The 26,117-nt window shown below is 42.9% G+C and overlaps 1 protein-coding gene and 1 non-coding gene across 2 annotated transcripts in view; both read left to right on the top strand.

Annotated features, from left to right (window-relative positions):
* LOC127005145 (sodium/potassium-transporting ATPase subunit alpha-like) overlaps positions 1-26,117 on the top strand; it is a 152,401-nt gene that overhangs the window by 15,653 nt on the left and 110,631 nt on the right. The window lies entirely within an intron of this gene.
* On the top strand, positions 22,084-22,156 carry Trnaf-gaa (transfer RNA phenylalanine (anticodon GAA)). The gene has a single exon. It is a non-coding gene; the product is annotated as a tRNA-Phe (tRNA).

Raw genomic sequence — 26,117 nt, forward strand, 5'->3', positions numbered from 1 at the left:
GGAGGCCAGAAAAGATAGGAAAACAAAAAAAAGGAGAGAAATTTAAAGGGAGAGTAGTGAAGGGTAAAGGGGTAAGGTTTAGGGCTCAGGAAGGGGGTGGAGAGGAGGGGGAGCTTGATAGATACAGATAGATAGACAGAAAAAAGGGCTCAGGAATGGGGGGGAGGGAGGAAGAGGGGGGAGCTAGTGATAGATGGATAGATAGATAGATAGATGGATAGATAGAAAAAGGAAGGTAAAGGGAAAAGGCTATGGGGTTGGAAGGGGAGGAGGGGAGATGGGGAAGGGGGAAGCTAGGGATAGATAGATAGATAGATAGAAAAATAGACAGAAAAAAAGGGAATTAGTTTAAGAAGAAAAAAAAAAGGGGAGGGAGGTACAAGGTGAAGGTTAAGGGGTCAAAGAGAGGAGGGGGGGTTGGAGGGGGAGGGGAGAGGGGGAAGGGGGAGCTAGGGATAGATAGATAAATAGAAAGATAGACAGAAAAAAAGGGGAGGCACAAGGTGAAGGGTAAGGGGTCAAATAGAGGAGGGGGAGGAGAGAGGGGAAAGGGGGGGGGCCAGGGATAGATAGATAGAAAGATAGACAAAATAAGTTTAATAATAAAAAAAAAAAAAAAAGGGGAGGTACATGGTGAAGGTTAAGGGGTCAAAGAGAGGAGAAGGGGGTAGTTGGGGGTAAGGGGGGAGAGGGGGGTAAAGGGGGGGAGGGGGGCGCAGCAGGAACCACCAAAACGAGCGGCTCCAGGGATCTGTCTGGCCCGTGTTAAAGGTGACCAACCCGTAACGCCGCCGCTGCCGCCTGCCGTGCCTGCTGCGTGCGCCCTGCCGCCCGACGCCTGCTTACCGCTGCCTCTGTGTACCCCTGGCTGTGTGGCTGTACCCTGATCTGTCTGTCTGTAGCCCTGTTAGTGTGTCTCTGTGTATGTCTGTATCTCTGCGTGTGTTTCTACCGGTGTGTGTGTGTGTGTGTGTGTTTGTACCCCTGTCTGTCTTTCTGTATGTTTGTCTGTATCCCTGTTAGTGTGCGTCTCTGTCTGTTTGTGTCTGTATTCCTCTCTGTGTGTGTCTCTACCGGTGTGTGTGTGTGTGTGTGATTATGTCTGTTTATACCCGTATGTCCGTCTGTTTTCTGTATCCCAGTTTCTTTGCACTATAACTGTATTTTCTCTTCCTGTCTGTTTTCCTGTATCCCTGTCCGTCTTTCTGTTTGTCTGTTTCTCAGTTTCTTTCCACTATTACTGTATTTTTATCTATCCCTGTCTGTCCGTTCTCCTGTTTGTCTTTCTGTATCTGTCCTGTATCTCTGTTTGCGCGATCACTGTCCTTTCTCTGTCCCTGTTTGTGTGTTTCTGTCTCTGTCTGTACCGCTGTCTGTCTGTTGTATCTGTCTATTCTCCATATTCATGTTTACTGCTTCCTTGCCTGTCTGTGAGTGTCTGTACCGCTGTGTATGTACTCCTGTCTGTTTGTACCACTGTCTCTACAACTGTCTGTACCGTTGTCTGTGTACCTCTGAACCGTTGTCTGTGATAACTCTGTATGTACCGTTTTCTCTTTGTAACGCGTGTCTGTCTGTATCCTCGTCTGTCATTACCACGTTTCATCTTCTGTCCTTCTGTCCGTCTGTCTGTACATCTGTCTGTTCTACCTCAGTGGCTGTATTCGTCTGTCTTGTCCACTTATTTTCTCTTCCATCCGTTTACTCATTTTTCTTTTTCTTTTTTTTCATCTGCATTTCTCTCTCTCTCTCTCTCTCTCTCTCTCTCTCTCTCTCTCTCTCTCGTATTGTTTTTTTTTTCTCATTCCTTCGTTTTTTTCTGTTTTCTGTTCTTTTTCTTGTTTTTCTTCTCCGTTTTCTTCCTTTTCTTCTTCATCTTCTTTTTCTGCTTCTTTTTTTCTTCTTTTTTCTTCTTTCTCTTCTTTTATTTCTTCGTCCACATCTTTATCAAAATCACCCTCATGTTCCTCTTTATATTCCTCCTCCTCCTCCTCCTCCACTTCTTCTTCTTCTTCTTCTTCTTCTTCCTGCAGTGGTGTGTTTGCAGACAATCCTTTTTTTTTTCTTTCTCCTGCAATATTTTTTTCTTGTCTCGGCCTCCCCCTCCCCCCTCTCATCCACCCCCTCCCCCCTCCCCCTTCTCATCCTCCCCCTCCCCCCCTCGTCTGCTGTTATTTACTGCTTGCAAGGCCTGTCTTCTGCTGGCTGACCTGCTTCCTCGCGTGTCCCCTCACCATTCTCTCTCTCTCTCTCTCTCTCTCTCTCTCTCTCTCTCTCTCTCTCTCTCTCTCTCTCTCTCTCCCATGTCACAAGAGAGAGAGAGAGAGAGAGAGAGAGAGAGAGAGAGATAGAGAGAGAGAGAGAGAGAGAGATGTGAGAGAGAGAGAGAAAAGAAAGAAAGGAGCTAACAGAGAGAGAGAGAGAGAGAGAGAGAGAGAGAGAGAGAGAGAGAGAGAGAGAGAGAGAGAGAGAGAGCTTCATGACACCGCACAAAGTCCCCACCAATCCCTGCCTCCATTTCCCTCCCCCTCCCCTTACCCCTCCCCTTTACCCCTCCTCAACCCCCTTCCATTCGCCCTCCCCAATCTCTCCCTCCCCTTCAATCTCCCTCCATTTCCCCTCCTTCCCCCTCCCTCCCCTTCAACTTCCCTCCATTTCCCCTCCTTTCCCCTCCCTCTTCTATATCCTTCCCCCTTCCCCCCTCCCATTCCCCCTCCCCCCTTATCCTTACCCAGTTCACCCCTCCCTCTCTTTACCCTCCTCCTCCCCCTCTGACGTCATCTTAATGGGACCAGCCAATCAGGAAAGAGCCTAAGCCAGCCCCGATGACGTCACAGCCAGGTCGACCAATAGGAGGGCGGAGCTGCGGCCTCACTGGTTTTCGGCAGCCAATGAGCGTGGGGGGGGGGGCGATAATGATGGGAATGGGCCTGTAATTGCCTGGTTGGGTGATTAAGGCCCAGTTGATGACTAATTGGCAGGTATGGTAATGATGGTGGTGATGATGATGGCGGTTGTGGTGATGATGGTGATGATGGTGGTGATGATGATGGCGGTTGTGGTAATGATGGTGATGATGGTGGTGATGATGATGGTGGTGGTGATGATGGTGGTGATGGTGGTGGTGAGGATGAGGAGGAGGAGGGAGAGGAGGAAGAGGAGGAGGAGAACAATTTTTTAAAGGGGAAAGAAACTGAACGTCTTGCGGTATACTCTCTCTCTCTCTCTCTCTCTCTCTCTCTCTCTCTCTCTGATGATGATAATGATAGTGAAAATGATGACGGTCAGGATTTTTAAAGGGAAAGAAATTGAACGTCTTGCGGTATTCTCTCTCTCTCTCTCTCTCTCTCTCTCTCTCTCTCTCTCTCTCTCTCTCTCTCTCTCTTATCTCCTTCCCCGTCTTAATACTCTGGTAAGATAAGGAGAAGGGAAATACGTGGAGGGGGGAGGGAGGAAAGAATGGAGAGAGAGAGAGAGAGAAGAGAGATACAATAGTGGCTTTGTTTCTTCTCTCTCTCTCTCTCTCTCTCTCTCTCTCTCTCTCTCTCTCTCTCTCTCTCTCTCTCAGACAAAAAAGTTGCAAGTGTCCTTTCTGGTAGAGACTGTAGTGGTGAAAAGTAGTAGTAGTAGTAGTAGTAGTAGTAGTAGTTGTAGTAATAGTTGTTATTGTAGCGGTAGGCCTAATTGTATTCTTTATCAGTGTTATTCTTGTTCTCATTGTAGTAGTAGTAGCAGTAATAGTAGTAGTAGTAGTAGTAGAAGTAGTAATGGTAGTAGTAGTAGCAGTAATAGTAGTAGTAGTAGTAGTCGTAGTGGTAGTAGTGGTAGTAGTAGTGGTAGTAGTGGTGGTTGTGGTGGCGGTGTTGTTATCAGCCGAGGCATGAAACATTTTTAATCATCATAATCAGCTTGTGAAATCCGGTTATGTCCAGGAAAGACGGGAAAGAAGGGACGGGAGGGAAGGGATGGATAAGGAGGGAGGGAGAGGAAGGGAAGGGGAAGGGAAGGGATTTAAAGGTAGGGAGGGAGGGAGAGGAAGGGAAGGGAAAGGGAAGGGATTTAAAGGGAGGGAGGGAGAGGAAGGGAAGGGGAAGGGAAGGAATTTAAAGGGAGGGAGGGAGAGGATTGGACACAGGAATAGGAAAAGAAATATACGAAAGAGCATGAAAGGAAAACGGGTGAGAGGAAAGAGTGCAGGATGTGAAAGGGAATTAGAAAATAATCACAAGGTCTCTCTCTCTCTCTCTCTCTCTCTCTCTCTCTCTCTCTCTCTCTCTCTCTCTCTCTCTCTCTCTCTCTCTCTCTTGCTGGTTCATGGTAAACACTTATGACCCTGTGTGTGTGTGTGTGTGTGTGTGTGTGTGTGTGTGTGTGTGTGTGTGTGTATGACGACTCATGTGGTGGATTAATTTATGGCATACCCTGGTGGTGGTGGTGCTAGTGTTGGTGGTGGTGGTGATGGTGGTCGTGGTGGTGGTGGCAGTAGTGGTTGTGGTGGTGGTGGTGGTGGTGGTGGCGGCGTCAATTTTAATCAGACAAAGTGTAGTGGGAGTAAATAAATGATCTCGTGAGAATTCAACCCTCCCCCTTTGACTCTCTCTCTCTCTCTCTCTCTCTCTCTCTCTCTCTCTCTCTCTCTCTCTCTCTCTCTCTCAAATCTGTAATGTTAAAGGGTAAGAAATGAGACGGGAGGATAGATTACACGAGGAAAATATAATAAACAAACCCTTTCTTTACTACTTATACTTTTTACTTTAACAATAATAACTATCGTACATTTTTATTTTACTTAATTTTTTTTTACTTCTTTTACATTCTTTACTCTTTACATTCTTACCCCACCATTCTCTTTTCTCTTCATTTACTCTCTTCTCCTTCTTTTACTCTTTAACTCTCTTTTACTCATTCTGCTCTCTTCCCTTTTTTTTACTCTACATTCTCTGACCTTCCTCCCTATTCCCTCCCTCTCTTTACCTGTGTTCTCCCCGGCCCAGGTAGTCTGCACACTCTCCTGCTAGTAATATTAGTAATCAGTGGTGTGTGTCTGGCCCTTGTAGTGTTGCGCCAGGCGGCCGGAAAGAGGAGTCCGACAATCACGTGCTTGCCAAACCGCGGAATTGAAGGCCGCGAGGGACAGTGATAACCAAGCAGTGACTCCCACCGCTTATATACATACATACATACACACATACATACATACATACATTTAAACATACATTCTATCATTCAAACATATTATACACGCATGCATACATACATACATACATACATACATACATACATTTAAACATACATTCTTTCATTCAAACATATATTATACACGCATACATACATACATACATACATACATTCATACATACATACATACATTCATTCATACATACATACGAACATACATTTTTTGCGGCAAAGAATGAACCGCAAGAATAAAACTAGTATACAAAAAAAGTTCCCTGTGTGTCGCTGCTCCCCAAAAGCGAAAAACTCATAATTCAAAATCGGTAGCAGTGGTGTCTCGATATTCCCTTCTAGAAAATGTTCAAGTCGTCGGCGGGAGGAAATGCAGCGAAAGCAAGGCTGATCCAGAGCTTACCGGCGAAAGGGATGAAAGAGTGTAGATGCTGGCTAACTCTTGCATAAGGGCTTTGGATAGCATTAGGATGAGCTAGGGTAGAAAGTCAAGTCCAGCGGGGCCGCAGGAGGGGAGGGAGAAGAGGCATGGATATATAGTCAGGAAATTCAAGAGTATTTGTTTAGCATGAAAAAAATAAACAGTAAAAGATAGAGAGGCAACATTGCGGCGGATTTAAAGAGATGGAAGAGTCCCTGAGAGGAGAGATGACGAGGCGAAAATGCTTTGCCTATTGTTCAAAAGGGCAACTTACATACACACCATGACTCTGAGGTGCCGGCCATGGGGTAATGTTAGGCAAAATGTCAAGTGTCCACTCCAAGCTATCAAGGGCCTTCTGAGTGTCCGGTATGAAGGGTTGAGAGGCTGAGAGCATCATATGGTTAGACTCGATGCTCTTCATCCTCAACACTCGCGCCCATATCACAACTCTCCCTGCCTTGACCGTTCCCGTGAGAAGGAAGGGAGAGCGAGAAGGGAAGGATAGAAAGGAGGGAGGGAAGGGAAGTCAGGAAAATAAATGAAAACAAAAAAAGATAGAAACAGTGTAAGAGGATGGGAGGAAAGGAAGGGAGGAAATAAGAGGGAAAGGGAGAAGAAGGGAGGGAGGAAAGGGAAGGGAGGATAAAAAATGGAGGTCCTCCCTACAAGTTGTCTATGAACCACTTTACTTATTAATGTCTATATTCAACACGTTCACATAAGAAAACATGATCTAACATTATGATTATTTATTCTACTTTTTTTTATAATCTCCCATGTCGTTATTTCGAAAAGCATTGAAAGATAACTATTTTCTCTTGATAAAACAATGTAAGCTGCGGTAAACTATTAACATTTTCCTTTGCTTGATCCCGGGCCTTGTAATGTAATAATACCTTCTTGGGATATAACGGCGTTTTCTTTCCTTATGTGTCCATGAAACAACGGGCTTATTGTATGTTAAGGTCTTGAACATTTTCATCTGCTCATAAAAGGAGAGAGAAGAATGAAACCTTGATAACAGGATTAGGTCCAAATACGAGTACATGTATTTGTACCATCTAAGACACAATTATAGGCTGATATTCTCATTCTCGTGTTCGGAGTCAAAGCTAAGAATGCGCTTTGTACTACCAGCAGACTCTTTATTTTACAGTAATGGGAGGAACTCGAAGGGAGAAGTAAATAAAAACAAAAAAAACGCTAAGCCTATAAAAGGGAGTATAAAGAAGTGGCCAAAAGAGAGGTCAATTTCGGGTGCCTGTACCTGAACTTGTACCCGGAACCCATGTAGAGTCGAGAATATAGGAAGTGTTTTCTATCACAAGCAATGCGAACGCTTAGGGAAGGTAGTGAGCGGTGGAGGCAGGCAGCGGCGTGGCGGGGGAAGGGGGTGGCAAATATGAATGGTACCGGTGGATGTGTATTTCATGCTTATAATACTGAACGAGCACTTGGCCCCGAGAACCGTACAGTACCCCGAGAACCATACAGTACCCCGAGAACCATACAGTACCCCGAGAACCATACAGTACCCCGAGAACCATACAGTACCCCGAGAACCATACAGTACCCCGAGAACCATACAGTACCCCGAGAACCATACAGTACCCCGAGAACCATACAGTACCCCGAGAACCGTACAGTACCCCGAGAACCATACAGTACCCCGAGAACCATACAGTACCCCGAGAACCATACAGTACCCCGAGAACCATACAGTACCCCGAGAACCATACAGTACCCCGAGAACCATACAGTACCCCGAGAACCATACAGTACCCCGAGAACCATACAGTACCCCGAGAACCATACAGTACCCCGAGAACCGTACAGTACCCCGAGAACCATACAGTACCCCGAGAACCATACAGTACCCCGAGAACCGTACAGTACCCCGAGAACCGTACAGTACCCCGAGAACCATACAGTACCCCGAGAACTGCAGTACCCGAGAACCATACAGTACCCCGAGAACCGTACAGTACCCGAGAACCATACAGTACCCGAGAACCGTACAGTACCCCGAGAACCATGCAATTGAGAACCATACAGTACCCCGAGAACCGTACAGTACCCCGAGAACCGTACAGTACCCCGAGAACCATACAGTACCCCGAGAACCGTACAGTACCCCGAGAACCATACAGTACCCCGAGAACCGTACAGTACCCCGAGAACCATACAGTACCCCGAGAACCATACAGTACCCCGAGAACCATACAGTACCCCGAGAACCATACAGTACCCCGAGAACCGTACAATACCCCGAGAACCGTACAGTACCCCGAGAACCGTACAGTACCCCGAGAACCGTACAGTACCCCGAGAACCGTACAGTACCCCGAGAACCGTACAGTACCCCGAGAACCGTACAGTACCCCGAGAACCGTACAGTACCCCGAGAACCGTACAGTACCCCGAGAACCGTACAGTACCCCGAGAACCATACAATACCCCGAGAACCGTACAGTACCCCGAGAACCATACAGTACCCCGAGAACCGTACAGTACCCCGAGAACCATACAGTACCCCGAGAACCATACAGTACCCCGAAAACCATACAATACCCCGAGAACCATACAGTAGTGCTTGAACCTGTGATGGAGACATACTAGAGAACAGTCCTTGCGCACCTGATGTCCTAATGATAAAAAAAAGAGAAAAAGAGGGGAAAAGAAAATCGAGAAGGAAGAAATAGCAAATGAAAGGAGGAACTGACAAAAGGTGATGGGAAAAAAAATGAAAAGAGAAAATTAAGAATAACGGAGAAATTGAAATAAATAAAGTAATGGTAAGAAAAAGGGAAATAAAATAGACGGAAGATGAGATTAAGAAAAAGTAAATGAAATGAGGAATAGACAAAAGGAGAAGAAGCGAAACAAAAGAGATAGAAGAGAAAATTGAGAATGACGATGAAAGTGAAAGAATGAGAAGAGATAGAAATACGAGGATAAACAGAAAGAGTTAAAGAAAAAAGTAAAAAAAAGGAAGAAATTATAAAAAAAGTAGAAAAAGAATTATGAGAAAAATAAGAGCTAAAGAAAATAGTTAAAAAGAATGAAATTATAAAAAAAAGAGTAGAAAAAAGTAAGAGAAAAAAAAAATAAAGACGAAAGAAACGATGAAAGAAACATGGAAATGGAAATGACAAAAGAGGAGAAAGAGAAAGAAGAAGGAAAAGAGGAAATGATAAAAGAAGGAAAAATAAAAGACAAGATAAAATTAAAAAAACGAGAGGAAGCATACACTTGTACATCATTAAAACCTCTCTTGTTGATGTTGTCCTTAACGATGCCCAGATGGTGGTGGTGGTGGTGGTGGCGGTAGTGGTGGAGTAATACCCAAATGTCCTTGATGGCGATAATGGTGATGATGTAATGGTGGTGATGATGGTGATGGGATGGTGTGACTGGTGATGTGATTATGCAAGTGGCGGTGATGTGGTGATTGTATTAGTGATGGTGCTGGCAATGTGGTGATACTGGCGGAGGTGATGTTGGAGATGATGGTGATGATGTGACTGGTGATGTTATGGTGTTGTGAGATGAGGTGGTGTTGAAAGCGGTAGTGATGTAGGGGTTGTATTAGTGATGGTGGTGGTGGTGGTAATGGTGGTGATGATTATAGTAGTGGTGTTGAACGAAGTGGATGGTGATGTAACTGGTGGTGTTAGTATAGTTAGAAGTAGTAGTAGTAGAAGTAGTAGTAGTAGTAGTAGGAGGAGGAGGTAGATGGTGATGCAAGTAGTAGTGGTGATGGTAGTGGTGGTGGTGGTGATGGTGGTGGTGGTGGTGGTGGTGGAGTGATGTTGAAAGAAGTTACTGGTAATGTAATCGGTGGTGTTCTTAGTACAGTTAGTAGTTAGAAGCAGTAGTATTAGGAGGTGGTGATGTAAGTAGTAGTAGTAGTAGTAGTAGTAGTAGTGGTGGTGGTGGTGGTGGTGGTGGTGCGGGAGGCTGTGATTGGCCGTCTCCCTCTCCTGGTCACCTCCTGATTGGCTTACAGATTGCAGCATCACTCGCCCTCACCTGCCCTGTTCGCCCCCCCCCCCCTCTCTCTCTCTCTCTCTCTCCCTCTTTCTCTCTCTCTGTTATCTTCCTCCCTCCCTCCTTCTCTCCTTCCCTCCCTCCCCTTCCCTCCCGCCCATAAACATACCCACCCAACGTTTCGCAAGAGAGAGAGAGAGAGAGAGAGAGAGAGAGAGAGAGAGAGAGAGAGAGAGAGAGAGAGAGAGAGAGAGAGAGAGAACGTTGACTTAGCGACCAATGATAAAGCGGAAATAACTGAAAGAAGTGAGAGAGAGAGAGAGAGTAAAGACCGCGAGAGAAAGATGCAGATGTGAAGTTGAGAAGCGAGGGAGAGAAGGGAGGGAAGGGAGGGAGAGAGAGAGAGAGAGAAAAGACAGGAAGGGAAGGAGGAGGAAAGTTAGGAGGAGAAGGAACATGACTCTCTCTCTCTCTCTCTCTCTCTCTCTCTCTCTCCATCAATCCTTCCTCTCCTCCCCTTCACATAACTGGCTGGAGTAGGTAGGAAGACACCTACCGAACGGGCGCAAGCCACTCCCGGTGAGGTATATATGGGAGGTGAGAAGGGAGCTGAAGCCCTCCAAAGACCCTTCCCAGGTCCTCACTAACCGTTTCCCTATTGTCTCACCAACACCGGAGAGTAGTTCAGCATGCTCTCTAAAGACAGATCCTCTCTTTATCCACACCACACTACATTCACATAACATATACACCTTTTTCCAAAATTCAAAATTCAAAATGGCTCAATTAAGCAATGCCTCAGGTCCCCGCCTGGAGGGACCACAAATTCCCCAGGAGGACTCCTTCTGGCTGCCGACCCGAGAGGTGTCTTGATAACTCCTCGAACCTCTTTCTTCTCAATTTCTGCAACATTCGCGGTCTTCGCTCTAATTTTCATTCTGTGGAACATCATCTCTCCTCCTCTAAACCTCACCTTCTCTTCCTTACCGAAACACAGGTCTCTGAGGCTACTGACAGCAATCTCTACTCTGTTCCCTCCTACTATCTCTATACTAAATTTCAATCAAAAGATGGATGTTGCGCCTACGTGCGCAATGACATCACTGCTCTCGTGCCCACGACCTTGACTCTTTGAATTTTCCACCATCTGGTTAAGACTTCACTGTCATTCTATTACTAAATACATCTGTGCTGTTTATCTCTCACCTAACTCTACCAACTATGTAAAATTCTTTGACTATTTGAATTCTAAAGTGGAGCACATCTTGACCCACTCTCCCTTCGCTGAAATCTCCATCCTAGGAGATTTCAATGTTCACCACCAGCTTTGGCTTTCATCCTCTTTCACTGACCATCCTGGTGAACAAGCCTACAACTTTGCTATCCTCAACGACCTAGAGCAGTTGGTCCAGCACCCTACACGTATTCCTGACCGTCTTGGAGATCGGCCCAACATTCTAGACCTCTTCCTTACCTCAAACCCTTCTGCTTATTCTGTCAAACTGTTCTCTCCGTTGGGCTCCTCCGATCACAATCTTATTTCTGCATCCTGTCCTATCGCTCCTGTACATCCTCTGGACCCACCGAAGAGGCGATGCTTCTGGCATTTTGCTTCAGCTCGGTGGGACGACCTGAGATTGTACTTTTCCGTGGAATGATTATTGCTTCCAGGATAGAGACCCTCTGTGTGTGCTCAGCGCATCACAGAGGTGATTGTCTCTGGAATGGGCATACATTCCTCGTTCTTTCTCTACTCCTCACGCTAAAAGCCTTGGTTTAATCACGCTTGTTCTCGTGCTGTCAATGATAGAGAGGTAGCTCACAAAGATACCAGAGCCTTCAAACTAATGCTAATTATGAACTTTACATTTCTGCCCGAAATCGTGCCAAATCTATTCTCCGACTAACCAAAAATTCTTTCATTAATAGAAAATGTCAAAACCTTGCTTTCTCTAACTCTTCCCGTGACTTCTGGCATCTAGCCAAAAACATCTCCTCCAACTTCACTTCTTCATCTTTCCCTCCACTCCTCAGTCCTGACAGCAACACTGCCGTCTCATCTATCTCTAAGGCTGAACTCTTCTCTCAAACTTTTTCTAAAAACTCCACTCTGGACGATTCTGGGCATATTCCTCCTACTCATCCCCCCTCAGACTCCTTTAGGCATGTTATTAAGATTCCTAAAAATGATGTTTTCTATGCCTTCTCTGGCCTCAATCCTCAGTAGGCTTATGGACCTGATGGAGTGCCTCCTATTGTCCTTAAAAACTGTGCTTCCGGGCTGACACCTTGCCTGGTCAAACTATTTCGCCTCTGCCTGTCAACATCTACCTTTCCTTCTTGCTGGAAGTATGCCTTCACACAGCCTGTACCTAAGAAGGGTGACCGCTCCAATCCCTCAAACTACCGTCCTATAGCTTTATTTTCTTGTCTATCTAAAGCTTTTGAATCAATCCTTAACCGTAAGATTCAAAAGCACCTTTCCACTTCAGACCTTCTATCTGATCGCCAGTATGGGTTCTGCAAGGGGCGTTTTACTGGTGATCTCCTTGCCTTCCTAACTTACTCTTGGTCATCCTCTATTAGCCGTTTCGGTGAAACCGTTGCTATTGCGCTGGACATATCAAAAGCCTTTGATCGGGTCTGGCACAAATCTTTGCTTTCCAAACTACCCTCCTACGGTTTCTATCCTTCTCTCTGTACCTTCATCTCCAGTTTCCTTTCTGACCGTTCTATTTCTGCCGTGGTAGACGGTCACTGTTCTTCCCCTAAATCTATTAACAGTGGTGTCCCACAGGGTTCTGTCCTATCTCCCACTCCTTTTCTGTTGTTCATTGATGATCTTCTTTCCAAAACGAACTGTCCTATCCATTCCTACGCCGATGATTCCACTCTGCATTATTCAACTTCTTTTAATAGAAGACCCACCCTTCAGGAACTCAACGACTCAAGGCTGGAGGCTGCAGAACGCTTAGCCTCAGACCTTACTATTATTTCCGATTGGGGCAAGAAGAACCTGGTGTCCTTCAACGCCCCCAAAACACAGTTTCTCCACCTATCCACTCGACACAATCTTCCAAACAACTATCCCCTATTCTTTGACAACACCCAGCTATCACCTTCCTCAACACTAAACATCCTCGGTCTATCCTTAACTCAAAATCTCAACTGGAAACTTCATATCTCATCTCTTACTAAATCAGCTTCCTCGAGGCTGGGCGTTCTGTACCGTCTCCGCCAGTTCTTCTCCCCTGCACAGTTGCTGTCCATATACAGGGGCCTTGTCCGCCCTCGTATGGAGTATGCATCTCATGTGTGGGGGGGCTCCACTCACACAGCTCTTCTGGACAGAGTGGAGGCAAAGGCTCTTCGTCTCATCAGCTCTCCTCCTCATACTGATAGTCTTCTACCTCTTAAATTCCGCCGCAATGTTGCCTCTCTTTCTATCTTCTATCGATATTTCCACGCTGACTGCTCTTCTGAACTTGCTAACTGCATGCCTCCCCCCGCTGCACTCGACTTTCTACTCATGCTCATCCCTATACTGTCCAAACCCCTTATGCAAGAGTTAACCAGCATCTTCACTCTTTCATCCCTCACGCTGGTAAACTCTGGAACAATCTTCCTTCATCTGTATTTCCTCCTGCCTACGACTTGAACTCTTTCAAGAGGAGGGTATCAGGACACCTCTCCTCCCGAAACTGACTTATCTTTCGGCCACCTCTTTGGATTCTTTTTAGGAGCAGCGAGTAGCGGGCTTTTTTTTTTATTAATGTTTACTTTTTTGTGCCCTTGAGCTGTCTCCTTTGCTGTAAAAAAAAAAAAAAAAAAAAATAACTACATCTTCCCTTCCTTCCCTCCTCCTCCTCCTCCTCCTCCTCCTCCTCCTCCTCCTCCTCTTCCTCCTCCTCCTCCCATTTGTCTTTCCGCCCTCTCTACTTCACCCTCCATCACTAAATCTTAAGGTTTTGTTGGTAAGAGAACCGGGTAGGACACGTAGTAATTCATGGGTTTAAACTGGATAAATTCAGATTCAACAGGGACACAGGCAAAAATTGGTTTAATAAATGAGTAGTGGATGAGTGGCTGAGCATTCATGTGGTGAGTGCCGATATAATTGTCACATTAGAAAATAGATTAGATAAATTCATGGACGGTGATATTAGGTAGGGTTAGATTCACGGGAGCTTAAGTTCGATGGAGCTTCTTATGTTCCTTCTCCTCCTCCTCCTCCTCCTCCTTCTCCTCCTCCTCCTCCTCCATGCAGTAGTTACATCTTCTCAAATGGTTTAGTTAAAAAATAAAAGAAAAATAACGAAAGAAAGAAATGAGGAAATGAAAAAAAGGGAAGGAGAAACAGAAATGAAAGAAAAAAATAAATAACGAAAGAAAAATTGTGAGAAAATAGGAAATGACAAAAAGAGGAAGAAAAGGAGATAGAGAGATTGATGAAAGAGGAAACTAAGAATGAAAGAAAATAATAAAAGATGAGATTAAAAAAAAGTAGGATGAGGAGAAAGAAAACGAAGAGAAGAATAAGAACGAAGGAAAAGTGAAAGAAACGAAGAAATGATGGAAGAGGAAAAAAAAGAGAAAGAAAAAGAAAACCGAGGAAGAATTTAAAAAGTCAAAGAAATGAGGAACTTACAAAAAGGAAATGGAGAAAGAGAGATAAGAGAGAAAATTCAGAAAGACGAAGAAAGTGAAAGAAAAAAATAGTGATAAGAGAAGGAGAATAAAAGAGAGAGAGATAGAAGATAAGATTGAGAATGAGAGGAAAATGATAAAAAATGGAGGAAAGGAGAAGAGATAAAGGAGGAGAAATAAGGGAGGGAGAAGAAAGAGAAGGAGAAATAGGAAAAAGATAAATGAGAGAATGGAGGAATGGAAGATAGATAAAGGAGGAGAAATGAGAAAGGGAGAAGAAGGAGAAAGGAGAAATAGGAAAAATAAATGAAAAACTGGAGGAAAGGAGAGAGATAAAGGAGAAGTGAGGAGGGAGAAGAAGGAAGGAGAAATAGGAAAAATAAATGAAAAACTGGAGGAATGGAAGAGAGATAAAGGAGGAGAAATGAGAAAGGGAGAAGAAGGAGGAAGGAGAAATAGCAAAAAAAGAGAAAGTGGAGGAAAGGAGAGATATAAAGGAGGAGAAATAAGGAAGGGAAAAGAGAGGGAAAAATAGGAAAAACTAAATTAAAAAATGTAGGAAAGGAAGAGAAAGATAAAGGAGGAGAAATTACATGAGAGAAAGGAAGGAAAGGAGAAGAGAAAGAAGAGAAGTAGCAAAAGATAAATGAGGAGAAGGAGAGAAATAGCAAAGACAATTGAAAGAAGGGGAAGAGAAAAGAGGAATAGGAGAAAAATGGGAGATGGAAATAAGAAAAAGAAAAAGGAGGAGAAAAGGAGGAATAGGAAGAGAGAAAGGAGGAAAGGGAAAGGAAAATGAATGAATAGGAAAGAGAAATGAGAAGAGGAGAAGAGAAAGGAGAATTAGCAAAACAGACAACAAGAGAGAGAGAGAGAGAGAGAGAGAGAGAGAGAGAGAGAGAGAGAGAGAGAGAGAGAGAGAGAGAGAGAGAGAGAGAGAGAGAGAGAGAGAGAGAGAGAGAGAGAGAGAGAGAGAGAGAGAGACACATCACACACACACACACACACACACACACACACAGGGACAGGAGTGTGTGTGTGTGTGTGTGTGTGTGTGTGTGTGTGTACACCCGGCTGGTTAGTAGTGCTGGTTAGTAATGCAAAATTGCAACATCTCAACACACACACACACACACACACACACACACACACACACACACACACACACACACACTAATGAGAGAGTATAAAAAGAAGACATGAGAGAGAGAGAGAGAGCATTTCAGGCGAGGGAATTTTCCACATACCCTCCACATGACTTTCACGTGATGAGCGAGGAGGGAGAGAAGTAGGAAAAGAGAGTGGGAGGGAGGGAGAGGAGGAGAGAGGGAGAGAGAGGGAGGGAGAGAGGAAACGGAGGGTATGAGAATGTAGAGATTATGTAGAGCAAACAAGGCGATTTCTCATTGGTGGAGAGAGAGAGAGAGAGAGAGAGAGAGAGAGAGAGAGAGAGAGAGAGAGAGAGAGAGAGAGAGAGAGAGAGAGAGAAACGACATTAAAGAGATAATTAAAAGGACAGAATAAAAGACAGAGAGAAAATGATGAAAGAGGATGAGGAGGAATTTGAGAGAGAGAGAGAGAGAGAGAGAGAGAGAGCAATGTTGTGTTTTGTGTTGTGATGAGTTAACAAATACTCCAAATATTCGGGTCATCATCATTCTCTCTCTCTCTCTCTCTCTCTATCTCTCATCCATCTCTTCGCTAATACAATAATCAAGGTGTTTCAAGCCATTTAAATCACCTGTGCCGTGTGTGTGTGTGTGTGTGTGTGTGTGTGTGTGTGTGTGTGTGTGTGTGTGTGTGTGTGTGTGTGTGTGTAATCATAACATTGTGGTGGTGATTGTTGTGTTTTAATTAACGAGACAAATCTAAGTCAAATTATTTAAATGGCTTCAACTTTATTATTATTATTATTATTATTATTATTATTATTATTATTATTATTATTATTATTATTATTATTATTATTATTATTATTATTATTATTATTATTATTATTATTATTATTATTATTATTATTATTATTATTATTATTACGTGATGCCTCGCTCCCTCCCTGTCTTCTTTCCTTCCTTCTTTCTCTTCCTTCTCTTCCTTCCTCCCTCCACTTGTCCTTTCCTCCTCTTCCTTAGTTCCTTCATATCTTCCTTTTTTCCGTCCCTACTTCTTCCCTTCATTCTCGTTCCTTCCTTCCTTCCTTCTCTTCCTTTTTTTCCTCTTTTTCCTTCTCTCCTCTTCCTTCCCTTCTTCCTGGCTTCTCTCCTTCTTTCCTTCCATCCCTTTCTTCTCCTTTCCTCTCCCATCCACTCATTTGGTCCCCATGTCTCCTTCCTTTCTCCTTCCCTTCCCTCCCTCCTTTTCTCTCCATCCTGTCTCGTGTTTTCTTCCACTTTTTTCATCCCTCATTCTCTTCTCTCCTTCCCTTCCCTTCTTCCTCTTATCTCTCCAAACTGTTCTCATACTTTCCTCCACATTTTTTATCCCTCCTCCCTTCCCTCCCTCCGGTCTCTCCTTTCTATAATTCCTCTTTTCTCTGTATTTTTTATTCTCCTTTCTTTCCTCCACATCCTCCTTCTCTCCTTCCCTCTTATTTCTCCCTTCCCTTCACCCCATCCTCTTTTTCGTCCTCTGTTTCTCCCTTCCTTGCCCTTTTTCTTTCCTCTCTCTTCTTTTCCTCCCTTTTATCTCTTTTATATTCCGTTTTTTGTCCCTACTCCTTCCCTTCCCTCCCTTCTTTCTTTTCTCCCTTCTTTCCCTTATCTTCTCCCTTTCCTCCATCCCTCCCTTCTTCCTTTTCCTCCTTTATCTTCTCCCTTTCCTCCATCCCTCCCTTCTTCCTTTTCCTCCCTTATCTTCTCCCTTTCCTCCATCACTCCCTTCTCCTTCCTTTTCCTCCCTTATCTTCTCCCTTTCCTCCATCCCTCCCTTCTTCATTTTCCTCCCTTATCTTCTCCCTTTCCTCCATCCCTCCCTTCTTCATTTTCCTCCCTTATCTTCTCCCTTTCCTCCATCCCCCCCTTCTCCTTCCTTTTCCTCCCTTATTTTCTCCCTTTCCTCCATTCCTTTCCTCCTCCTTTATTTTTTTCCTAATCTTTCTTATATATGTCTCTTCCTCTCCCTTCTTCTCTCCCTAACCTGCTCTCCCTTTTACTCATAGTGTTCATTGACCTCTCCCTTAATCCACCCTCTCCCTTCCTCCCTCTCCCTTTTTTCTCTCCCTCCCACCTTCCCTCCCTATAAACAATCCCATATACAGTTTCACAAGAGAGAGAGAGAGAGAGAGAGAGAGAGAGAGAGAGAGAGAGAGAGAGAGAGAGAGAGAGAGAGAGAGAGAGAGAGAGAGAGAGAGTGACATTGAACAGTGTGGTTAAAAAGTATCTTCACAGGGATTTTTTTTTCTACTTCGTCTTTTGCTTACTTTTTGTGTTTTGTTTCCCTCACTGCAAAAAGTAATACAGTAATAATAATAATGATAATAATGAATGACGACTTGATAAATGGTGATGGAGGAAGGCGGAAGGTATGTTTTCTAGCAAGGATTAAATAGTGATTCTTGAGCAATAATAATGGTGGTGATGATGATGATGGTGATGGTGTTAATAGTGTTGGTCTTGATAGTGATTCATAATATGGGTTGATGTCTGGTTGTGGTGGTGTTATGAATAGTGCATACTGAGGGTGATTTTGTAGTGGCGGTGGTGGTGGTGGTGGTGATAACGGAGGTGAATGACATGATAACGAAGATAGCAGTAACAGTGATGGTGATGAAGATAGTTAAGGGAATGGTTTATATAATGGAAGAATGGTTAATGCACACTGGAGTTGATTTTGTGATGGTGGTGGTGGTGGTGATGATAGTGGAGGTGAATGTCATGATAACAGTGGTGGTGATGAAGATGGTGGTGATAATGAGGTTGGTGATGGTGAACGAGAGCCGTAGGGGTGAGGTGGTACATATGGTGATGAGAATACTATTGGTGGTGGTGATGGTGGTGTTGAGAGGGCAGGCACGCACAACACCGGAGGAAGCTGGATCAGGCACGTTTTGGCAATCTGGTGGTGGTGGTGGAGGAGGAGGTGGTGGTGGTGGTGGTGGTGGTGGTGATAAGGATAACAGCCCTTAGAGTGATAACAGAAGGTGGTGGTGGTGGTGATGATGGTGGTGGTGATGATGATGATAGTGGTGATGGTGGTGGTGGTGATGATGGTGGTTGGTGATGGGTTGTAGTAAGGGTTGGTGGTGATGATTGTGGTGGTGGTGGTGGTTGTGGTGGTGGTAGTGGTGGGTTGTAGTAAGGGTTGGTGGTGATGATGATGGTGGTGGTGGTGGTGGTGGGTTGTAGTAAGGGTTGGTGGTGATGATGATGGTGGTGGTGGTGATGGCTCTTGTAACACCCAACACCACCTATCTATCTCTCCTATCCTATCCTCCTATCCTATAAATTTATCTAAGCTATTTTTGAATGAGTCTATCGTATCGTATTGGCACTCACCAGTCACCACCTCACTGCCAAGTCTTTCCTCTCATCTACCACTATTCGTAAACCAATTCTTACGTATGTCTCTTGAATCTGAATTTGTCGAACTTTAACCCGTTGCTATGAGTCTAAACCACTCTTCGTAAACCAATTCTTGCCTATGTTTTTACTGGATCTGAATTTGATTAAAACCATTGCTTGAAATCTAAACCAGCCTATTCGTGAACCAATTCTTGCCTATGTTTTTACTGGATCTGAATTTGATTAAAACCATTGCTTGAAATCTAAACCAGCCTATTCGTGAACCAATTCTTGCCTATGTTTTTACTGGATCTGAATTTGATTAAAACCATTGCTTGAAATCTAAACCAGCCTATTCGTAAACCAATTCTTGCCTATGTTTTTGCTGGATCTGAATTTGATTGAACCTATTGCTTGGAATCTAAACCAGCCTATTCGTAAACCAATTCTTGCGCTATGTCTGTTGAATCTGAATTAGTCCAACTTAAACCTATTGCTATGAGTCTTAACATGGCCGTGTCACTCATCAACCACTCTTTTCATAAACCATATCTTGCTATTATCTTTGCTGAATCCAAATTGTGCCTCACTTAAGCTCATTGCTCTGAAGCTGAACCTGGTCATTTCACTCTTCCACCACTCCTCGTGAACCATTTTTTTTTTTTTAATCTGAATCTCTCTACCCAAAACCACTCTTTTCTTAAACCAATAGAGTGAGGGTGGTGGTGGTGGTGGTGATGGCGATGTCCACTGAGTTTTAATTTGTCCAACTTTTAAACCCATTGCTTCTAGTCTTAGCCAGAGATAAAAAAAAAAGTTAGGGTATTTTGGATAGTTTACTGTTGTTGTTGGTGGTGGTGGTGGTGGTGGGTGATGTTGCAAGGTGGTGGTGAGTGAGACGTGGTGTTGTGATGACAGAGGAGGTGGTGGTGTGATTGGGGGGGGAGGGGGTTAGGAGGAAGAAGGGAAAGGGGGTTTGAGTCCTCTTTGACGTCATTTGGTTTCAATCCTGTCCTGTGTACTGATCCTGTTCTGTACGTGTTTTAAATACTCTAAACCAGTTACCTGCATTTGTCCTGGTCATGTTTCTTTCTTTCTCTTTTTTTCTTAATGAAGTTTGTAGCGTTTATAGTTTCCCTGTTAATGAAGTTTCTGTCGTTTATAGTTTCCCTGTTAATGAGGTTTGTGGCGTTTATAGTTTCCCTGTTAATGAGGTTTTCGTCGTTTATAGTTTCCCTGTTAATGAGGTTTCTGGCGTTTATAGTTTCCCTGTTAATGAGGTTTTCGTCGTTTATAGTTTCCCTGTTAATGAGGTTTGTGGCGTTTATAGTTTCCCTGTTAATGAGGTTTCTGGTCTTTATAGTTTTTCTGTGTATGAGATTTATGGCGTTTATAATTTCTCTGTTTACGAAATTTTTGGCATTTATAGTTTTCTTCCTATTTTCGAGGTTTCTGACGTTTATAGTTTCTGTGGACGAGGTTTTAGGAATTTAGACTCAACTGTTTTATTTTTGTGGCGTCTAAACATTAATCAATTCATTCCCTCGGTTGTATTATCTTTTTTTATGCATGGCAGAGCTACACGCCATTAATATTTATCGCTGTAAATTTTATCCAGTAAATATTTAAGTCCCTCCTGCCTTGATATTAAAGCCAGCATTCATATATTCAGCCATGTATATTTACGTCATATTTCCATGTTGCATCATCATCACAATCCCATAAAAGAGGATCGTGGGAAACACTTCTGTCTATTTCTGGTCCATATTCTTAACAGCAGCAGAAGATGAAGAAGAAGAAACACAAGAACAAGAAAAACAAGAGGAATAAAAAGAACAAAAAGAATAAGAACAAGCCGTAGTAATTCCGTGAGAGCATCAGGCTAGGCTAGACTTGGATCCCCATTTGCAGGATGGCCCGACGTTCCAGTCTGCGGGAGATTAACACTATGACCTTCTCAAAGACTGTCTGTGCATGGGTATAAATACAAAGATATACCTGAAAAATAAAACGTGTGGAGTGTTCAGATTGAGTGGTGGAGTTTTAGTGAGCAGCGCGGGATAGCAGTCTCTCAGTAGTGACTTAACGACTTAGCGCTCAGGCCTCCACTCCTAGAAGGCCTTGGCTAGTGGTTAGGTTAGGTTAGGCAGCGAAGGAGTGACTGGTTGGTTACTGGTGTGTTCATGTTTCATAATACATACCGTACATCTTTAGCATCTTAAAATAGTACATTCACTCTTGGGCTAAAGGAACTTAGAACCTACTACTACTACTACTACTACTACTACTACTTTTACTGTTACGACTATTGGTCAAAAATTATAAACAAGACTACCATCATATTAGCATTTGTTGTTTCGCTTTATTAATTTATGTAAACTTTCTCGTGGTAAAATATTTGATTGTCGTGAATTCTGTTTGTTATTGCATTTTTTAACTTTTTACCTAGTCGCCTGTCCCTTCAATTACCTCCCTATTGTTTGATTAATTGATTGATTATTTGCTTAATTGCTTGGTTATTGTATCCAGTAATTGATTTCCATACTAATTCTCCTCTCTTCTCCTCCTCCTCCTCCTCCAACTCCCCCTTCTCTTACTTTATCTTATTTCTTCGGCCTTTTTCTAAGAGAGAGAGAGAGAGAGAGAGAGAGAGAGAGAGAGAGAGAGAGAGAGAGAGAGAGAGATGAGGGGAAGAAGAGAGTAGTCTTCTTACTTGCTCTTCCTCCCTCTCTTCCTCCCCTTTTAACCTCCACTCTCCCTCCTCACAATCCGAGAGAGAGAGAGAGAGAGAGAGAGAGAGAGAGAGAGAGAAAGAGAGAGAAAGAAGGCCTATGGGAAGTGTTATAGATCTTTTCCTATTCTCTCCCTATCCCCCCACGCCTCTCTCTCCAACAGGCCTTACCTACCTGCTTTGGCCTCTAATTGGTTAATTCTGCTACCTGTCCAGTCCAGCTCCTGTTGTTATCACTATTACTACTACTACTACTACTACTACTATTTATCTTTTCTTTTTCTTATTTTCCTCTTCCTACTTTCTTCTTTTTCCTCTTTCTTCTTCTTCTTCTTCTTTTTCTTTTTCTTCTTTTATTGCTGCAAATATCACCATTCCTACAAGAACTAATGCTAAACTAATAACACCATTAAAACTAATACCATCACTACTGCTACTACTACTACTACTACTACTACTACTACTACTACTACTACTAATAATAATAATAATAATAATAATAATAATAATAATAATAATAATAATAATACTCCCACCAATACTATAAATAAAATAAAAACCACCACCACCACCACCACTGTTGAACTGATCTTTTATCTCATGCCTAGATAGCTCAGTTGGGAGAGCGTTAGACTGAAGATCTAAAGGTCCCCGGTTCGATCCCGGGTCTGGGCAAACTTTTTTACGCTTTTTGCAGGGTGTTAGGGAACCTGTCTGGCCGAGCCTCAGCTGAACTAGACGATGCTCATGAGGCCTCTATCCTCAAACACTTCGGGTCTTAATGAATACTGTACTTAACTCTTGCATTAGGGATTTGGACAGAACAGAGAGGTGTCAGACGATGCTCATAAGGCCTCTATTCTCAAACACTTCGGGTCTTAATGAATACTGTACTTAACTCTTGCATTAGGGATTTGGACAGAACAGTGAGGTGTCAGACGATCCTCATGAGGCCTCTATCCTCAAACACTTCGGGTCTTAATGAATACTGTACTTAACTCTTGCATTAGGGATTTGGACAGAACAGAGAGGTGTCAGACGATGTTCATGAGTCCTCTATTCTCAAACACTTCGGGTCTTAATGAATACTGTACTTAACTCTTGCATTAGGGATTTGGACAGAACAGTGAGGTGTCTTGATATTCCTCTGTCTGTAGCGTGACGGAACAGGTACAGGTTGAGGATATGGTGTTGGTTAAGACTCATTTTACAAGGCTGAAGATATGGTGATGTTATTGAGTCACTACTATAGTATACCAACGTTGCCAGATTGTCGTAGTCAGCCTCTTATATTTACCAACTTCCGACTCAAAAAATGTCTCCTGGGCCCCAATAACTAGATTCATTTATAATTATCGTTAAAATAGTTAATTCCTGATGTTTCTTGGCAATAGTTACGCGTCAGAAACCGGTAAATACTATCCTCTGAGTACGATAATATGGCAACGGGGCTATATACCTGTTTATCAAGACTTTTTTTTTTTACGTCTATGCCTATACCAGGGAGATGTTGATGGTATGGAGATGTTTGTAAAGACTCACTCCATACCTGTTTCTAGCGTGACGTAGGGACTCGGCCGTTGATTGAGGGGCAGGTAAAGGTTGAAGGTGTCCTCATGTTAATAAAGTGCGTTGTTTGTATACCTGCATGTTTGATTTGGGGGGCAGTGAATGTTATCTGGTCTTGCTTTAGTGTGTGTGTGTGTGTGTGTGTGTGTGTGTGTGTGTGTGTGTGTGTGTACTACCACTACCACTACTACTACTACTACCACCACTACCACATCTACTACTACTACTACTACTACTACTACTACTACTACTACTACTACTACTACTACTTTTGTTACTATTATTTTTCCCCCAGTTAAAATTTCATCAGCATTTTTTGTTCCCCTCGTAAAATAAATTCGTATAAAAAGGAGGAAAGAAAATAAAAGGAATATCGTGTCGGAATATGCAGCGAGAGGGTTTTATTTATTATATTCTATTATTATTATCATTATTTCCATTTTTTATTATTATTATTTTGTACGGTTCCTCTTTTTTCTGGGTTCCCGTTTTATTTATTTCATTATATTTTATTTTTTTGGTCCCTGAGAAAGAAAAGAAAAAGTGTGCGTTAGAGTGACAAGGGTGACAATTAGAGAAAACGAATTGTATATATATTTTTTTCTTCAACATTTTAACGAGAACGCTCCCTGCCTCCACCCCTCCCCCCTCCCCTCCCCTCCTTCCTTCCCTCACTAAAGACAGTCATTATTATTATTATCATTGTTATTATTATTGTTATTATTATTATTATTGTTGTTGTTGTTGTTGTTGTTGTTGTTGTTGTTGTCCATATTTTCCTTTTTCATATTTGTATTTTTCTTTCCCTTTTTCTTTTCTACTTTTTATCTTTATTCTTTTCTCTCTCTCTCTCTCTCTCTCTCTCTCTCTCGCGATAACAGTATAATGAGGTCCAAGATAAGACGGACCTGAGGCTTGAAGGAACAGGGATGTGGGAGAGAGAGAGAGAGAGAGAGAGAGAGAGAGAGAGAGAGAGAGACTGGTTTGAATTTTTGTCCTCTCTCTCTCTCTCTCTCTCAGGTGACCCCATAACGATGTAACAAGACCTCTTCTAGGACCTTTTCTGCCCCTCACTACTACTACAACTACTACTACTACTACTACTACTACTACTACTACACCCATGTTTATTTTCCGGCCACATAATCATGGAGGGCTCCGTAGCTTGGAGGTCATTAGCCCCAACTCTGTTCGCTAATGACTGGCATCCAACCATATCACTAATACTACCTAACACTAAATTACCTATCATCTATTACGTCCAGATCCCCCTTTCCTTCCTACTCAAGTCACTCCCGACCCACCCTGATGTCACTCTCCACCACTGTGGCTTCATAGTCCATATTGGAGATGTTGATGGCTACATTATACCACTGTTACTACTATCATCACTACCACTACTACCACCACTAGTAATAATAATAATAATAATAATAATAATAATAATAATAATAATAATAGACAGGTCAGTTCTAATGGTATTTCCTAATCACTCACCCTTATCTTTCTCCCTCTCTCTCTCTCCCTCCCTCCCTCCCCCTACATTTTTCTTCCCTCCCTCCCTCCCTCCCTCCATATCTCTCCCTCCCTCCTCCCTCTCTCCTTCCTTCCATCATCCCTATCTCGCTTTTTTCTCTTCCCTCCCTCCCTCCCTCTCTCCCTCTCTCTCTCTCTCTCTCTGGGTTCAGTTAATTTTTTTCCTTCATTGTTTCATCTTTTTCTTTCTTCCTTGTTCATTCTGTTTTATTTTGTTCTTTTTCTCCGTGTCTAACTTTCTTAATTTTCTTGTTCTTTTTCTCCGTGTTCTTTTTTTCTTCCGTTTGTCTTTCCTTCATCATGTTTTTACTTCCTTATTTCTGTCCTTGTTTTAAATTCTTATTCTTACTTTCTTTCTTCGTTGTTCCATTCCATTTTTAATCTTTACAGCCGTCCAACTCTCTCTCTCTCTCTCTCTCTTAATCTTACCTTACCTTATCTTACCTTACCTTACTTATGACAGAAGTTCCCCCGCTTCACTCTAACGTAACCTTACCTAAACTTACCTTACCTTACCTTACCTTACCTTACTTTACCTTACCATATCTTTCCTTATCTTACCACACCTTACCTTACTTTACCTTACCTTACCTTACCTAACCTAACCTTATCTTACCATACTTTGCCTTACCATACCTTACCTTATCTTACCTTACCTTACTTTACCTTACCTTACCTTACCTTACCTTATCTTACCATACCATACCATACCTTACCATACCTTACCTTACCTTATCTTAACTTACCATACCTTACCTTACTTTACCTTACCTAACCCTTTTTACCTTACCTTACTTTACCTTATATGAGCAATGCCAGAATTTCCCCTCGAATCTGACCTTACCTTACCTTACTTTACCTTACCTAACCTTAACCAGCTTGCCCTATATCAAACCACTGACCTTACCTGCGCCGTCTAAAGTTCACCTGTTTGACCTTATGTTACCAGCGATACTTCTTGTTCGTTTGCTCTTATTACCTGTATGTGATTTCCTTTGCCTCACCTCTCTGCACACCTGCTCCCCAATCAAGACTCACCTGCTGTTGTTTTATTACCTGTGTTTATGGTGCTACCTACACATGTATTAATAGTTGTATAATCACACTCTGTCCTGCCTGGGGGTTGGGATGGCATGTTCCTCCCTTCTCCCTTGTTGTTTACCTGCAACAATAAACTATCAATCAATCAATCACTATGTTTTTCGTTTAATTATTTTCGTTTATTGATGTTATTGTGTTTATTCGTATGTTTGTTACCCTAGACACTTTATTTTATGCTTGAGTCACCTGTATATTTCCTTTGCCTCGCCTCTACACACCTGCTCCCCAGTCAATACTCACCTGTTGTTTTTATCACCTGAGTTGCTTTGTTTTTCGATTATTCACTTTCGTTTATTTATTTTATTTCGTTTATACATGTTTGTTACCTTAGACAATTTGCTCACCAGTCAAGACACCTGTTATATTACCTGAAATGCTTTGTTTTTTTGTTTTTTTATTCGTTTGTTTATGTTCCTAAGATACTAATTTA

The sequence above is a fragment of the Eriocheir sinensis genome, chromosome 29 (genome assembly GCF_024679095.1).
Source record: "Eriocheir sinensis breed Jianghai 21 chromosome 29, ASM2467909v1, whole genome shotgun sequence".
NCBI classification, from domain to species: Eukaryota; Metazoa; Arthropoda; class Malacostraca; order Decapoda; family Varunidae; genus Eriocheir; species Eriocheir sinensis.